The sequence below is a fragment of the Bactrocera tryoni genome, unplaced genomic scaffold, assembly GCF_016617805.1.
Source record: "Bactrocera tryoni isolate S06 unplaced genomic scaffold, CSIRO_BtryS06_freeze2 scaffold_7, whole genome shotgun sequence".
NCBI lineage: Eukaryota > Metazoa > Arthropoda > Insecta > Diptera > Tephritidae > Bactrocera > Bactrocera tryoni.
Window position 1 is genome coordinate 3,627,695 of NW_024396366.1, and position 18,527 is coordinate 3,646,221.

The window sequence follows — 18,527 nt, forward strand, 5'->3', positions numbered from 1 at the left end:
TGTAATATCTTCAAAAATATTCATATTAAATCAACAATGTATTTAATGTATTTAATTGGATAAGAATAAACGCTGTATTGATTAAAATCACTTCGAAAATAAGCTATTAGTTGTCGCAAAAAGTAAATGACAAAAAATGTTATTGTGGGTGTAGTCGTTGGAATCGTTAGCAAATTTAACGCGCTCCGAATCAATAAAAACTATTCAAAAACTGTATTTTAATTATTGAACGTGAACAGAGCGGTTTATTTCGCTGAAAAAATTTAATGTATCTACATATATGTAATTATTTGTGTTGTGAAATCCAAGACAGAATTGCCTAGCTGTTAGAATTGAAAACCAATTTGATTTTAAATGGTGTCACAGAATTTGATTGGATTTTCGTCTTTTCGAACATACACAAAACCAATATTCGAATCAGCTGTTCACTAATGTGACAAATATTATTAATGCAATTTGAATAAAATTTGAAATGAGTTCAGCACATTAGCTTTCCCACATAACTTCTAATGTTTCATTCGGTTGACAGCGAACAAACACACAAACAGTTTTTTTTGGAAAAAGTCCTGCTCTTGTTTAAACAATTTTGGTTAAATAAGAAATGAATCAACTATTTTTTTTTGATGCAGAACGAAAGTAAATATTTCAAAGTTTAACTTCAAGTAAGTTTCATTTTAATCGGTGGATTCTTTTATGATGTATGGCTGTGTAAACAAAAAATTTATGGTTTTTTACCACATTTTGTCCGAGTGCCACGCCCCCTTTATATATTTCTTCACATTATAATGACATAAACCTTCCTCTTCAAGCAATCTATCTATTAAAAAAAACCGCATCAAAATCAGTTCCTTAGTTTTCAAGATTCAAACATTTAAGGGGACATAAGGACAGAAAAAGTGACTTTGTTTTATAATATGTAGTATTATTGTTTTATTAAAAAAAATTTTTTTGGTTGGATTAATTTCGCAGCTTTTGATTATGTAATTTATTGGTTGTGAAAACCATTAGTTATATTTTTTATTTTTTTTATACTCTCGCAACAAAATTGCTATGGAGAGTATTATAGTTTTGTTCACACAACGGTTGTTTGTAAGTCCTAAAACTAAAAGAGTCAGATATAGGGTTATATATACCAAAGTGATCAGGGTGACGAGTAGAGTTGAAATCCGGATGTCTGTCTGTGCAAGCTGTAACTTGAGTAAAAATTGAGATATCATGATAAAACTTGGCACACGTATTTCTTGGCTCCATAAGAAGGTTAAGTTCGAAGATGGGCAAAATCGTCCCCCTGCCACGCCCACAAAATGGCGAAAACCGAAAACCTATAAAGTGTCATAGCTAAGCCATAAATAAAGACATTAAAGTGAAATTTGGCACAAAGGATCGCATTAGGGAGTGGCATATTTGTACGTAATTTTTTTGGAAAAATGGGCGTGGCCCCGCCCCCTACTAAGTTTTTTGTACATATCTCGGAAACTACTATAGCTATATCAACCAAACTCTATAGAGTCGTTTCAAAAATGGAAGAAATCGAATAATAACCACGCCCACCTCCCATACAAAGGTTATGTTGAAAATCACTAAAAGTGCGTTAACCGACTAACAAAAAACGTCAGAAACACAAAATTTTACAGAAGAAATGGCAGAAGGAAGCTGCACACAGGTTTTTTTAAGAAATTGAATATGGGCGTGGCGTCGCCCACTTATGGACCAAAAACCATATTTCAGGAACTACTCTGCCGACTTCAATGAAATTCGGTATATAATATTTTCTTAACACCTCGGTTCACAACCACGCCTTCTTCCAATATAACGCTATTTTAAATTCCATCTGATGCCTTCTCTGTATAATATATACATTAGGAATAATGAAGATAGCGGTATAAAACTTTACACAAATACGATATTTGAAAAATAGGTAAATGACGGATAATGAAATCTCGATTATCACTTTATCATGCGAGAGTATAAAATGTTCGGTGACACCCGAACTAAGCCCTTCCTTACTTGTTTTTGTTATTTTTTAGTTAAAGTTTTTCACTTACACTTTTTCGGTCACTGTTACTTTTCTTATAAATTATTAAAAAAAAAATGTTTTTTTTTAAATTTCTTGTTTTTATTATCCTGTGATTGTCACTTCGTTGCTTGTTCAGTTTATTTCAGTTTTTTCTTGGTTATTAACACTCTTGTAGTTATTTTTGTTATTTTTTTAGTGAAAGTTATCCTTACACATTTTAGTCACTTTCCTTCTAAATTTTTGGTAGGCACAAATAGTTTTTCAAAAATTTGTGTAATTAAGTTTTTTTTATTTTTCACTTTATTAATCACTAATACTATTTCTTTTCAAAAAAAAAATTGTTGCAATTATTTTTTTTTCACTTAGGTACTAATACTTCTCATTAAGCTACATCCTTATAGAAGTTTTTTTTAATTATTTCTTTATTTTTTTATTTTTAATTATTTCTTTATTCTTCACTTTAGTAAGCACTTTTTACTTCGTGTTACACTATTTCTTTATAAGAGAATTTTTTATATAATTTTTACTTTACTTTTTACTTTTCTTCACCTTAGTAGGCTCTTTTTACTTCGTGTTAAACTATTTCTTTATAAGAGAATTTTTTATATAATTTTTACTTTACTTTTTACTTTTCTTCACTTTAGTAGGCACTTTTGACTTTGTGCTCCACGTTGGGCGCCAATTAATTCCCGCGACGAGGGAATTTTGAAAAAAACATACATATATTTTAATATATATCCGCGAACACGCGGATGAAATACGAACACGTGTGGTTCCAGTGGATTGCAAGATACAAATCAAATCTTTATTTTCGAAAAACTTATATTTATACATTTTGGTCTTATTTACTTAAAGTTAAATCTAAAGCTGCAGTGTTAGCATCAGCTTGATTGAATCCAGAACAAAGAGTTAATTACAATAGTAGCTGTTACAGCATATTCCTGCAGAACTGTAAGCGTTCTGTTTTCTTTTCAATTGTTATTGTTATGCCTTCTTGTGAGGGCGAGCGATATTGTTTTGACAAGAATGGATTATTGGATTCAGAACGGAAAAAGCATATCGAATTCTTAAATAATCAAAAACCTTAATAAAGATTTTTAATTAATGAGACAGTGTAATTGCAAAATGCAAAGATTCAATTTTATTTACAGTTATAGTAAGGTTGCTATGCGGAGGCTGTCGTTAACTTACATGCTTTATTTACTTATTAACAACAAAACGCAAAAGGAAAACGAACTACATTATTGACAAAAGAACAGAAAATTGGAAACACAAAGGAGACGGAATGATCTGACTGATTTAAAGTTTTATTTTTGTTTTTTTATAAATATATTCGTTTTTTGATTTATGTGAGAAATGCTTGTTTGGTTTAGTTCTTGTTTTATATATGTATACATACATATATATTTAGTTTATTTATTTATTTATTTATAACAGTTTACCCAGCAATAAATTACAGCATAAACTTTAAAATGACACTAGCTGCAAGGCTTTCAGTCATCGTTTTAATACTAAGTTTTGTTGCTTAAGTTCGTAGTACTAGTAACTATATATGATATTTTAACTATGATATCTTAAACTACGCTAAATTAGGTTAAGGACGTTATTATCTTTAGGGAAATGGTAAATATACACAGTGTTGTCATGACTGGGTGTAGATAGTGCCTCCATTGTGGAATTGTTACCAGAGCACTCAGTCTGCCTTGTGTTCGGACATTGCGAAATTAGGTGCTTAACTGTATTTGGGCCATTGCATAGCGGGCAGCAAGGTGGGTCGCTCCTTGTCAGAAGATGAGGGTGGCTAAATATAGTGTGGCCAAGCCTTAGGCGTATGTACGGCTTCAGGATGTTGCTTGCCGTGTTTGCAGGGTAAGTTGGAGTGATTCTCCTTGGGTTTATTCCAATGTAGTGATGGTTTTGCGACACCCAGTCCGAGAATTCCAGATTTTTTCTTCTTATCTTAATATGCCTGTACAAATCGCCCTTGCTTAAAAAGTCGAACATTAGGGTAGGGGATCTGCTAACTTCTTTCGCGACAGTATCAGCTCGTTCGTTTCCTGAGATTCCCACATGGCCTGGGATCCACAAAAGCTTGATATTACTTCCAGCCGCAATGAGGGAGTTTCTGATTGATGAAATTATCTTGTGGAAATTTGCAGGTGATTGAATTGCCGCATTGCATGATTTACTGTCACAGCAAATCAAATATTTTCCTCTATTTTTTTTAGCATGCTCAACAGCAAGTTCAATAGCTAAAGCTTCGGCGGTGAATATTGTACACAACGGCCAACGAGGTGTGGTCTGATGTCTTAGATCCATCCGTAAAGATAATACGCCAATTCGATGTACATATATATTTATTAAATTAGCCCTCTTTATCATAACCCCATTATTTACATGTTAAGATAGCCTCGTTCATTGCTGCTTTGCATTGCGCTCTATTTTGATGGAACGTATCCTACACGTTAAACTTACTTACTATATTAAGAGTTATTTCTTTATCAGCTTGTGTTAATACTTTATATATTGCTGTGTTTTGTTTGCAGACGTTCTGAGGGTGGAAATTTTACAGGTATGTAGTGATTGCTTCCGAGGGTGCTGTTTAGTTTTCATTTTCGGGGTTTTTTAGGTGGCGGGCCACAAACCCAGCGCACAACGCTGAGTAGGGATAATTTGCATTCTCAGTTTAGCTCGTGCTATTCATTATAGAACAAAATAACGTTCCACACATTTGCAAACCATAAGTGTTTTTATCATTTTAATGAATATATATAAATGCCATAGCTATAAAATCTTCAAATGACTTCATATCTAATTGTATTTCAATACCATTATATAATCGTTTGAATTATTCAATTTGGACATTCCATTCGAAAGATATGTTTCGAAGTGTGTTGTTACTCAAAAAATTAGTTCTAATTTATGATTTTCGAAAGAATTATGCAAATAAAAAAAAAAAAGAAAACATCTCGTGCTTTTAAACTTAGAAAAAACAAGTAAGGAAGGGCTAAGTTCGGGTGTCATCGAACATTTTATACTCTCGCACGATTAAGTGATAATCGGGATTTCATTATCCGTCATTTACATATTTTTTAAATACCGTATTTGTGTAAAGTTTTATTCCGCTATCATCATTGGTTCCTAATGTATATATTATACAGAGAAGGCATCAGATGGAATTCAAAATAGCGTTATATTGGAAGAAGGCGTGGTTGTGAACCGATTTTACCCTTATTTCGTACATGTCATCAGAGTGTTAAGAAAATATTATATGTGACCTGGTCTACGGAAAGGGGGCTTAGGTGTCAAAAAAAAGGAGAACAATTAATGAGATAACGAGAAACTACGATTATTTTTAACAGCTGTTTCCCAGAAAACTAGTTTTCGCACGTTAGCTCCCTTTTCGTAGACCAGGTCAAATATAAAAAAAAGCCTGGGCGCAGCTTCGTTCTCCCATTTCTTCCGTAAAATTTAGTGTTTCTGACGTTTTTTGTTAGTCGGTTAACGCACTTTTAGTGATTTTCAACATAACCTTTGTATGGGAGGTGGGCGTGGTTATTATCCGATTTCTTCCATTTTTGAACTGTATATGGAAATGCCAGAAAGAAACGACTCTATAGAGTTTGGTTGATATAGCTATAGTAGTTTCCGAGATATATACAAAAAACTTAGTAGGGGGCGGGCCCACGCCCATTTTTCCAATAAAATTACGTACAAATATATTCCGAGATATGTACAAAACACTTCCAAAAAATTTACGTCCAAATATGCCCCTTCCTAATGCGATCCTTTGTGCCAAATTTCACTTTAATTCTTTATTTATGGCCCATCTTCGAACTTAACCTTCTTATGGAGCCAAGAAATACGTGTACCAAGTCTCATCATGATATCTCAATTTTTACTCAAGTTACAGCTTGCACGGACGGACAGACGGACGGACGGACAGACAGACATCCGGATTTCAACTCTACTCGTCGCCTTGATCACTTTGGTATATATCTATAACCCTATATCTGACTCTTTTAGTTTTAGGACTTACAAACAACCGTTATGTGAACAAAACTATAATACTCTCCTTAGCAACTTTGTTGCGAGAGTATAAAAACTGGATTAGTTGCTGTCTATTCAAAATATTCTAAATGGTGTCAATAATTTGCTGAACTTAACAAAATATGTTATAATAAATATATAAACAAAGTAAAAAATAATATTATACGTAATCCAAAATTGTTTTATGGTCCGCTATGAAATATAAGTCTAGTAAGTCTAGTGACAATCACAGCATTTCTAATCTGTTCGCTGAATTCTTTAGGTCCAATTCTTCTTCAGCTTCTTCTTAATTGGCGTAGACACCGCTTACGCGATTATAGCCGAGTTAACAACAGCGCGTTAACAACAGCGCGCCAGTCGTTTCTTCTTTTCGCTACGTGGCGCCAATTGGATATTCCAAGCGAAGCCAGGTCCTTCTCCACTTGGTCCTTCCAACGGAGTGGAGGTCTTCCTCTTCCTCTGCTTCCCCCGGCGGGTACTGCGTCGAATACTTTCAGAGCCGGAGTGTTTTCGTCCATCCGGACAACATGACCTAGCCAGCGTAGCCGCTGTCTTTTAATTCGCTGAACTATGTCGATGTCGTCGTATATCTCGTACAGCTCATCATTCCATCGAATGCGGTATTCGCCGTGGCTAACGCGCAAAGGTCCAATTACTTTCCAAAATCTTCAAAAAATGTTCCGCATCAGCATAAGTTATGTCCGATTTCTGTCATTAATGCACCTGCCATTTCCGAAGCAGACGTCTTATATCAGTTAAATATGTTATAGCAATCATATAATTATGGCCCAGATATGATTCCCTCAAGCTTTCTTAAGAAATGTGCCAAATATACATATATACCAACCCCTAACAAAACTATTTAATTCATCTCTTATGCAAGTCTTATTTCCATCCATATGAGTAGATTTAGGTCATCTATTGAAAACTATAGGGGAATAGTAAAGTTGCCAGCAATACGAATACCTATGCTTTTTGAAGCAATTATAACAGACAACATAACCTTCCGGATCACTAATTTCTTGTTCTCAGCACGGTTTTCGTAAAGGGAAATCTACAATTAACTACACTAACCGTTTAAAACGTATATAGTTAATCTCCTGACAAAAAATTATTTTATCTACACTTAACAAGTAACATTTAAAAATAATAAACTTTAATCTAATTCTTAATTTTGGCTGTTGAAATTTTTGTTTCTGTAGCTGAGCAGCTTAAGATCGCAACGCTTAAAACTCTCTTGCCTTTTATGACTCGGCTAATTCCGCTCGTTCGCGGATTGCGCCCCTCGCGTCAGTTGGGAGGGAGGAGGGTAATCGTTGGGTATTATTATTATTTAAGGGTATTAATTTCAATGTTGGTGCCAACAATTCTCATTAAAATATTAACGATAAAAAAGGAATACAAGATGCACACATATGTACTTACCTACTATTCCTACCTTCGTACTATTCCAGCATGTCTTCAAATAAAATTTCGCCTGCCGAGATGCCCCGTAATACGAGTAATAATAAGCGATGTAGGTATGTGTCACTGGGGTACTGGAGAGGGGTGAGTATCAAGAAGTAAAGTGTTTTTTCATATTAAAAACATAAGTACATATATTTACGAGTATAAATGCCACCGCCGTCGATCCACTACGCAGCAGTCGTGTGCGAAATTAAACACATTTTAGCAGAATATATTGTCTATACTGAATGTACTATATACATACGTATATACTTTAAAGTCGTATAGTAGGTAATTTATATTTTAATAGATTTAAAGCAAAAAATTTAGTACCGTTTACCTTTTTTCATTTTAAAATGACCAAAAGATCTAGATCTCAACTTTCTAGAAATAGTTCCCATGCGAGGTTATCAAAACCACGCCGTTATTTTCATCAGAAACTGAAAATCGTTTTGCAAGGCGATGAAAATACGCATTGCAATCGCGTACCAGAGAGTCGAGTATCGAGCGCTCGCAGAGGCTTGCTCGTAATCGAGTTTTAACTTTATTCCAGTGTGAGAGCGCCTCAAAATTAGCGTTTTTTGAATATTTTACATTATAGTCAGATCGGACAAAATAATAACTTTTGGTCATTTAAATTGAAAGACCCCTTATTTATTACGATTGAAATTTACTTTATAGTGGTCATTTAATATATGGAGAAACTTTACAAATATTTCTATGCTATATTAAAATAACTGACTTTTGAGCATTCAGTACTTAAGAAGGGCATTAAAGTTGACGCATCACATGACAAAACATTTCATCAAATACATTTATATTTCGTGGTTTCTTTAATTATCGTTGTTTTACATTTAATTAAGTGGTCTAGAGCGAAACAACAAATCCCTCCGTTTATATATATTTTTGTTAAGATTTCAGTCTGGCCATCCCACGTTTCCAATTGTTAAACGTCAAAACCTCCTGAACTTTGACAGCTGATCGAGTTCAGGAGGTTTTGACGTTTAGCAATTGCATTTCAAATGAGAGATGAGTTGGGCATATTTTTATCTCTGCATTAGCTTTCAGATACGATCCACAGATTAATTATGCTCAACAGCCTTCCGTCCAAATCGGAGCCATGAATAGGATCTGTTGTAAGTGTTCTGCCAAAAAATGTGCCGATAAACCGAATGGTATGTGCTCTGCTTCTGAAAAAGTCAATCTCTCCAATATGCAGGAACCGCCTCGGCCAATCAAAAATTTTTTGACAAATAATCACACACATTCTGTACATTTTTTAAACAACATACGTAGGTACAATAACCTTTTTCAAATAACGTCGTTTGGTGCGAAAGAAAAAAAGGTGCGTGGAGTCCCTACGCGCGGAAGAAGTTATACTTCTTAGTGATATTCAGAAATGCATATCATTTTGTATGAAAGAAAATTTAAATTCATTATGCACATTTTATAAAGCAAAGTCTAAATGAAGGAATTTTGACTCGGAAAGTAGTTCTGTCTCTTTGTTGCGGAAGGGAATATGCAGCGTAACCATCTCTCTTTTGTACTCTTCGAATTGGGTTGTCATATTATAATTTGTATATCTTATATCATGGTGTTTAGTCAATTTCTTGTATTCATTATTGGCGTTGCATTTGTATTGCGCACAAAACTGGGCCAACGTCAAAGGAAATGTTCTACAAAAGCATATTTCTATACTTTAACAAAATTATTTGAACCATCGTATATTTCTTACATACATAACCAAACCATACTTAAGACAACGCCACGAAAGTGTCAATAGTGGTGTTGGTGGTAAGCACATAAAAAGTCACAATGTCGTAATACTATACTAATAAATATTTTTCTTACTAATAGAAATTAAATTTATCACAGCAATATACCTAATATACATATACATAATATTGCTGTGATAAATTTAATTTCTATTAGTACGAAAAATATTTATTAGTATAGTATACGATGTTAAAAGGCATACATCTTTCTATCCTATCTTGTGTATCTGCACATGCTCATATGAATGTATGTATGTATAGGCATGTGCGCGTTCAGAAATTCAAAGAATTCGTACAAAAAGAAAAGAGAGACGAAAGAAATAAAGTCGCATAAAATAGTTGAGAATTCGCAAAAATGAAAGAGAAACGAAAGAAAAATAATGCGCAAGCATACATAAGCGTACTGTACTTATTGGCCGCATTATTTTTGCGTAAAACCTTGGAATTTATTCATTAAAATCACCACTCAGAAGTCGTTTTATCCGTTGTAAGCGAGCGATTTTCGAAGAAACATCATTTCTAATATGCCACAACACAATATTAGAAATGAAGTTCATAAACCTCATTTACATGTATTTTCAGATAAAACGATATACTTCGTCATCGCGGGTCGATTTCCAAAAAATTTAAATGAAGACTAACTACAGAAATGATCCTGTAAAGTATATCCTTAATTTTTCAACGGCCAACGCAGAGTATTTCAACCAAAATATACGCAAAATAGTTGAGAATTCGCAGAAATGAAAGGCAAACGAAAGAAAAAGGGGCATAACTTCAATAATGCACAAGCATACAAACATACATATGCGCAGCAGCAGCAAGGAAAGAGGTAACATTCGGCTATCCATTGTATATTTCTTTCATGCATAACAAAACTATCATTAGGACAACGCAATACAAGTGTCAATGGTGGTGTTGGTGGAATGCGCTTGAAAAGTTGCGACGAGCACGTAGGTTCGAATCCCAACAGAATTTATTTTTAATTGAATATGTCACCAACCAAAAATTGAAACATTGTTCTACAAAAACAACAACAGCATAAGCATGGCAACATTGTGTTGTTGTTCGAAAAGCCGAGTTGTGCCGAAAGAAACGAACAAACGATCGCCGATTGTCACCGCTTCGCTTGTTGCTCGAACATCTTCGCAGAAAAGGATGCGTAGATTCATATTGAGCAAAAAAAAAAATACAAAAAATATATTTTCATGTTCGAATTTCCTTCATTTTATTAATTTTTAATGACCCCACGCAAAAACGTGTACAAAATTACGAAACGATTGTTTAGTACCCATGCGAAGCCGAGCTGCTAGAAAAAATAACTGTCACTATGGGAGAGTGTGCAATTACTTCACAGCCACAGTTAAAGTATTTAGGGGTAATATAGGACTCCAAACTGAAATTCAAGGAGCACTTGGCAAATAAAGGAAATAAGTTAACAATGCCTTATCGAAAACAATGACAGACACCCTCTGCGCTTCAGCCGTCGACTTCTAATCAAAAAAGTGATGACCTCAGTTCTACTATATGTATGGGTACAGGCAATAAGAGGAACAAGTGCTTTCCGAACTATATCCAGCGAAGACTAGCTAGTAGCCGCCCATAGACATCCAAGGAGACGAATTCGTGAGATTATATGAGCTATCAGTGTTAATTACAGTAACCAAAATAAGAGAGGAGAGAACAAAGAGCATAATTATATGGCAGCAACGGTGGGAAACCTAAACCAAAGGACGATGGACCCACAAACTTATACCTGACATCCATACGTGAGTAACTAGATAACATGGGGACCTGAATTTCCACTGTTCAAAATGTCAGTTCGCATTGTTCGATGTGTACGGAGTCCATAGAAGACTCTGAACATGTGTTTTTCCATTGTTCTCGGTTTTTAAACATAAAGGAAAAGTAAGAAACTGCAATAGGTGGTAGTTTAACGGTGGAAATTTTACTGTATTTATGTGTCAGTCCTCCGACAAGTGGAAAGCTCTTCGGGAAGCGGCAACTTCCATTATGACTAAATTAAGACAGTTACAGCAGAATAGGGGTCAGTCCGTCCGTGCTGTAGAGCAGGAGGAGACGTAAAATATCTTGTCACTCCCATGAAGTAATACCTTATTAGGTGGTTCCGTGAGATTAAAGTTCCGCACTCCGGCTTTCGAAGTTTCTTCCTACTAATAGAACAAAAAAAAAACATACCATACGGAGTACCCAGTGGACGTAGTATATTCTTTTTAATTTAATAAATGCAAATACGTATGATTTAAATTACAGTTTTATATGATATAAAAAATAGTAAACATTTGAACGGCTTGATAAAACAAAATTCAAACATGTTAAAAGCCGCAATACCGCTTAGCGCTAAATAAATATATACAAATATATGTATATGTATAGATTAATATATATTTAATAAGTATTAATTGAATGCCTACATATGTATGCTAATGTTGTGTATTCCAAACACACTTAGCCCTCCAACAAAACAGAGATACATATGTATATGCATGTTTACTTAGTACAAATTAATTTCTAGACACATAATATATTCTCAATATACATACATACCATAAAAACATATTGACAAAGAACTTTGCATACATATTACATACATATAAATTCAGACATATTAGAACTCAATACTAAATTGATTGCTTACATATATATAATAGTGCATTTGGAAAACATCTGTTTTACTGAATCCGTTTTCGCGCTCTCGTAAATATATTGTCAAACAAAAACAAGCAGGATTGCACAAAACATTACAACATCTCCTTTGAACATACATTATCCTTTGAACATATACAGGCACATTGATCTCGTCAATGAGCTCTCAATTGCCGGAATAGCCTTAAGAGCCGAGGTGCATGCTGCTTGGATCCCCTCTGTCGTCTCAAAATGTTTGCCTTTCATCGGCCTTTTCAGGCAAGGAAACAAAAAATGTCCAGGGGGGGCACATCTGGTCTGTAGGGCGGCTACGGAAGCGTTGGGATGCAGGCCTTGGTTAGGTAGCTGTCCACAAGAAAGGCGATGTGAGCCGGGGCGTTGTCGTGGTGTTACTTCCAATCTGCTGCATTGTCTTCTCGGACCCAATTGACCTTTTTTGATAAATTAAACATTTGGGCAACTAAACGAATACTTATTCGACGGTCTGAGTTCAAAACTTTGCGCAAATGAGTCACCTTGTCGGTTCTTGTCGAAGTCGCAGGCAGGTATAATGGGATGAACAAACTTATTCCATTGTGAGAGCGTCTCAAAATAAGCGCTTTTTATAACATTTTCCATTGTGGCCACATCGAACAAAATAAGAATTGTTGGGCATTTAAATTAAAACACCCAACATTTATTACGATTGCAAATTGTTATATATTGGACTTTTAATATATGGCGACTACTACTTAAATCCTTTTTTATGATTTTATGATACATATATTAAAACAACTGACTTTTGATAATTCACTACTCAATAAGGTGAATTAAGCCTGTTCGTTCTCAATTAATAAATGTTTTTAATCATTTGTAATTGAAAATTAATTATTCTATGCATCAAATTGCAAAACGCTTCATGAAATATACTTAAATTTCGCCTTTTCTTTGATTTTAATTTTTTTTAATTTTTATTAGCGATCTTTAACGGCGGCAACAAATTCCTCCGTTCACATATATTTTTGGTATAATTTCAATCTGGCCTTTCCAGTCATTCCAATCGCGAAACGTCAAAACCTACCCAATCCAGACAACTGTAAAAGTTTGGTAGGTGAGCGGTTCTAACTTTTCCAGTGACAGGAGAGTTGGGGATCTCTTTATCTCTCCCAGCATTATCTTCGTCAACGACCTCTTCCCGGCCTTCCAAAAAGTGCCGCCGAAACACACCACTTCTTGCTAAAGCAACACCTGGGTAAGACTGATTGATCATACCAAACGTCTTTGTTGCAGATTTACAGAGTTTCACACAGAATTTAATCTCTCTGCTCTAACGAACGCTGCATTTTCGGCTTGCAGCACTCACAGAAATACGTCGCGCGAAAATGTTTGTCCTGAATCTCCAGGTGCTCTGAGACAACTGACCAGCCGCTCGTTTGTTAGCTAGGAGCGCCCTCTACCGAATCCAGTCGGTGCGCGTACGCTCCGAAGTCAGTCGTGGCGAAAGAAAATCAGTCCTATTACTTTCCGGACAAACCCTTTATTTGCATAAGGATATACATAAGTATGTAGTAGATTCTGACCATTCAGATCTACCATAAAATTTTAAATCTTCAGCTTACGCAATATACGAAAACTGCTTAGACCAGTACGAAGAAACAAAAGATATGATCTCCGATCAATTAAAGCTAATAACAACAATTGCACCTACTCCACATCCGAGAGTAGAGCTGCCACAAATACAACAATATCAAGAGGCAACTTCAGGCATCCATCTCGAGGTGCGGGCATATGACACAGAAACATTTCCTGGAGGTTATGAAGATTGACTGTACTTCCGGGACATGTTTACATCAACTATCCAAAGCTATCAAAAGCAAAAAAATTGTATCACCTCCGATACAAAACGAAATTTGGTCAAGCAGACGTATTGGTAAAACAGTTCGCTCTAAATGACGATAATTTTAATTTGGCTTCGAAACCTCTAAGGTATTAAATGCCTTCTCTACGCATATCAGCTCTGCGGACTAGTAACCAACCCAACAACGTTAAAAAACAAGTTAGTAAAAGCAAAATACGAAAACGAAAGAATACTGGTCGATAAATAAGTAACGGCACTCATGAACTGGCCCAAAAATTAAGGAAAGAAACAAGTGAAGAATTCATCAAACTAGAATTTACTGTTTCAAATTGTCGGTAATATCGACACAAAATATTCCCACAGACAGTTGGGATCCTATTGTGGTAAATATATGCACCGCAGCATTATCAGAAAATCGTTGCTTATGTGGGAGCAATCGCTCTCATCAAGAAGAAAATGCCCAACGTGGTAACAAATGAAAGATTTTCTGACTATTCAATATGAAACCAGCACTACCAAAATCAAAGCTTAAGCGGACCCTAAGCTGGAAGCAACAACAATATAAACAGAAGCATTTACAAAACGCAATCGTTTAGATCCCAACAGAAAAAGCAAATGATTTTATATCTTACGAAAAGTTGAAAAACTTGAGAGTTAAGGAATTAAATATGCATATAAAAATTGGAAAAGCAAATTTAATTGCCTATACTATTATCATAAAAAATACAAAAAGTGCTTATACAGAAAGAACCACGGGTTTAATTGTAAAAGCAAATTACGAAACCCACAATTCTAAAAATAGCCAAGAGACACCATGTTGCTCAAAGGCACAAAAAGCTCAAACTCTGCACAGACAAACACAATGTTCAAATTTATATCCTATCTCACTCGTATCGAGCAGACGTGTGTTTTTTCGCGGTCATTTTTGCGGTTGATTCTTTAAGTGAATGCTCAGTGTTTTTGTTCTTTTAGTTGATCTTATTGATCTAATCAGTACTTTCTAGAATACTGTAAAATATAGTGGATACAAGTTTATAGTTTGAATTGATATAAAAACAATGGCCCCCGGGCCACCTAATCTTGGGGGATAACAGATTCGCCTTGCTGGCTTCTGATCCCCAACCAAAACGGAAAAAATAAAAAAACAATTTGAGCCTTTTCCTAGTATACCAGAAATACAAGTGAGAAATCCTAAATACGTTATCATATCGTCCGTTTACATAAACAAACTATTAAGTATTTATAACTGTTTTGCAATTAATTCTCCATTAAAAATAGTATGCAAAGAAATTATGAAAATCATAGAATTACGTGACAGAAATATATGCCTGTTACTAAAAGACTGCCGAAAAATTCATTCGTACTAAATTTTTACACATTGACAGACACCAGAAGACAGAAGTGAATGCAAAATACCATGAAAAACTCAATTATACTAAAGGAACAATATATGTATGCCCCATACTTAATCGATCTAAGTGAAGAAGAAATCGTTAGTAATTTATCTGACCAAGGAGTTGTAGGAGTATACAAACTCTCCAAAAACATAAATGGGAAAACTAAACATACCGGAGTCTGTCTCCTTTCTTTTGACAGGTACCAACTTCCCAACCACATTGATGTAACATGGCATTCAGTTAAGGTTAGACCTTATTTCCTCAACCCCATTCAATGCAAAAATTGCGGTAAATTAAATCACACTGCAAAACGCTGCAAAAACCCAAAAATATTCGAACACTGCAATCTAAAGATCATAGCGAACGCGTTCGCCTCGTACTGGAGTTCCTATTCTTGTGACTCTACTTTTACTAAACAGTTTGTGGCTGAAAAACAAAAATCCCTAAGCCATATACTCCCACCTAACGACAACCTTAGCAATTCAGCACTAAATTTAGAATCAAATATTTCCACTGCCGAATTTGATGACGCAATTTCCACCTCCAAGGGTAAAACACCTGGCTTAGACAGGAATTCCTATGACATGCTAAGAAACATCCCACAATAAAGTACTTTCAGACGGTATCTATCCTCAAAGTTGGAAAATAGCTGAAATCATTCCAATACCTAATCCTGGAAAATCTCCATCAAAAATTACGAGGTCTATATTTCGCTGCTATCTAGTTTAGGAAAGGTCTTGGAGAAAATAATCTCCAAACGATTGATGTGGTACGCAGATAAGAATTGACTAATCACTCACAACCAAGTCGCTTTCCGAAAAAACCAAGGTACAATAGACACCCTTTTACACTTCGAACACCATTGCTCCAAAGTTATTTCCAACAAGGGACACGTTACTTGCTTAAGCTTAGGCTTTGAAAAAGCTTACGATCGTATCGGCCTTCACAAAGTTCTAAAACAAATAGCAAATTGGAAATTAGGATCGAAAATATACAATTTCCTCAAAAATTTTCTTACTAATCGTAAATTTCGGGTTAAAGTTCACAATAGTTTTTCCCACCGTTCTCCGCCAGAAAATTGAGTTCCTCAAGGTTACCCTTTAGCTGTAGTCATATTTATTATTGAATTTAATGAAATCAACCAGATACTATCAAATTACCAAGTCGACCATTGTATGTATGCAGATGATATTCTGATATTTTCAAAACATCTTGATTTGAATAACGTCAAAACCAACTTTTATGGACATACTAATAATATATCTAATTGGTCTCTCAACATCTGGCGCTAAGTTATCACTGGATAAATGTAACATCTTACACATCTGTCGTAAAAGAAACTGTAATAATATTAATATCACTTTTAAGAACATAAGAATACCTACTGTAAATTAAATTAATATTTTAGGACTTATTTTTGATTCTAAGTTTAAGTTCAAAAAACATTGTTTATATAAATTATTCAAATGTATTGTTCAATTTTAAAATTATTTTATTTGCCGTCATCTCGGCTTAGTTGTCAAGTATAAAGTGCCCCTTAAAATTATTCCTAACTTAGCTCAAGCCACCAACCCGCATCGCGTTATGGCTCCTCTGCTGACGTTTTGCTGACCTTGCGCCTCGTGCATGGTGTTTGTTTACTTTGATGTCTGGCCAATGTTCTCACGCAAAATGTGCTGACTTAGCGACATGTGCAGAGTGGTAGGCTCTTATTACGACGGGAATTAGGGTGTGTCGTTCCCTCGCGATAACTCCTCCCCTTCTAAATGGGGAACGTCCTCGCTCCTCAAAGAAGCAGTTTTAATTGTAGTTTCAACGGATTTGGCTATGATAATCTCTCTCTTTGTCCTCCTTATCCTGAAAAGGACGTAAACGGTGAATGCCATGATTAATAAGACACCAAAGGCTGAGAAACCTGTGACGTGGCCATAATAGATTGATCGCTGCAGGTGATTGATCCTTTGAACATTCTCTAGATTCACATGGTGAAGGTAAGAAGCGCTTAATATTTCTGTGTGCTGCGTCAAGTTGATTGTAGAAGCCCATGGAGTTTCAGGTTTTAGAGACAATGTAGAATTTTCGTTATAAAAAGTCGTACCATTAATCTTTACGTTGTTTTTGAAGACCACGAGGTATGTTCCGTTGACCATAATAGGGACCTCATTATTTTCCTCGATTGAGCATCGAATTGCCTCATTGATGACAACAAGGCCGTCACTTATCAGGTGAAATTGGTGTGAGGTTGTTAAATGTTGTACTGCAATTAGCGGTGTTGCGAGTCAGTAGTTGCAGAGCGCATGATGTAGTCGGAGATGGTAAGAAAGCAAAACGTTGGTGTTGTGTCGCTGCAGTTCTTTACGGCTACGGTATGGTTATAACACTTGGCTGAGATGGATTCTTCAAGGTGCAGGATTTACCGAAGGTGGCCATGAGCTACCGGTGAAATATTAATTTTCTTACATCTAAACATAGGAATCGGATATCTTATTAAAAAAGTTCTAGCCACTGCCATAACATCGGCTAGGCACGGTAAGGTCAGTGAAGTGCTCGTCTCCTGTTATGAAATTTATTTCGTTACTGTCTAAGAGAATGGGACTTAAGACCTCAATTTTGGCGAAAGTGACAGCTGTTATAATGTTATTTAATTCTGTAATAATTGCTCTGTTTCTAGCCAGAAGTATGTCATAAAGGTGACCGGTGTTTATTTCTCTTTCTTTTGTTAATTTCAGGATTTTATTTACTGTAATGGTAAGGTTATTGATTTCTTTCTGTACCTGGGTGTTTATGGTAAACTGTCTGTCCTGCGAGTTAATTAGCTGTTCTTCTGTGTTCATTAATCTATTGCCAAGTCGTCATGGTCAGGAGTTCCAGTAATGTATTTCAGGACTGTCCCTAGGGCATTCAGGCTTCTCGCCTGTCTGTGGTGAGCGTTTATCATTTGTATCAGTCGACTTATCTGGTTTATGTCCGCGTCTAGTAACTTCCTCATATGTGACTGAGGAAAGTGGTCTGTGGCATTAATTGTCTCGTCTCTCAATAATTCGTAAAGTGTCAAGTTGGTAACATGCTTGATGTGTCCTGAATTCTCCCAAATTACAAGGTCCTCACCGACCACCGGAATGTACCTTGCATTGGTATAGTCGATTAACCTTCCTGTCGTTGCCGATATTGATATGGCCAAAATAATGAAAATCCTAAAAACATATATGAAACTTTTTTGTTAATTGTTTATCATTAGAAACACCTAGATTCTAGATTAAGTTTAACGAAGGTTGTCTTTATGGACCCTTCTCCCTTTATTAAAACTGTTGTACCCAAGTCTTTTTCCCACCTCTTCACTC

General features: G+C 35.4%; 1 non-coding gene across 1 annotated transcript; it reads right to left on the minus strand.

Annotated features, from left to right (window-relative positions):
• Positions 1 to 9,749: 9,749 nt before the first annotated feature.
• Positions 9,750 to 9,960, minus strand: LOC120781892. Its single transcript, XR_005706171.1, has one exon. It is a non-coding gene; the product is annotated as a small nucleolar RNA U3 (small nucleolar RNA).
• Between the last annotated feature and the right edge of the window lie 8,567 nt (positions 9,961 to 18,527).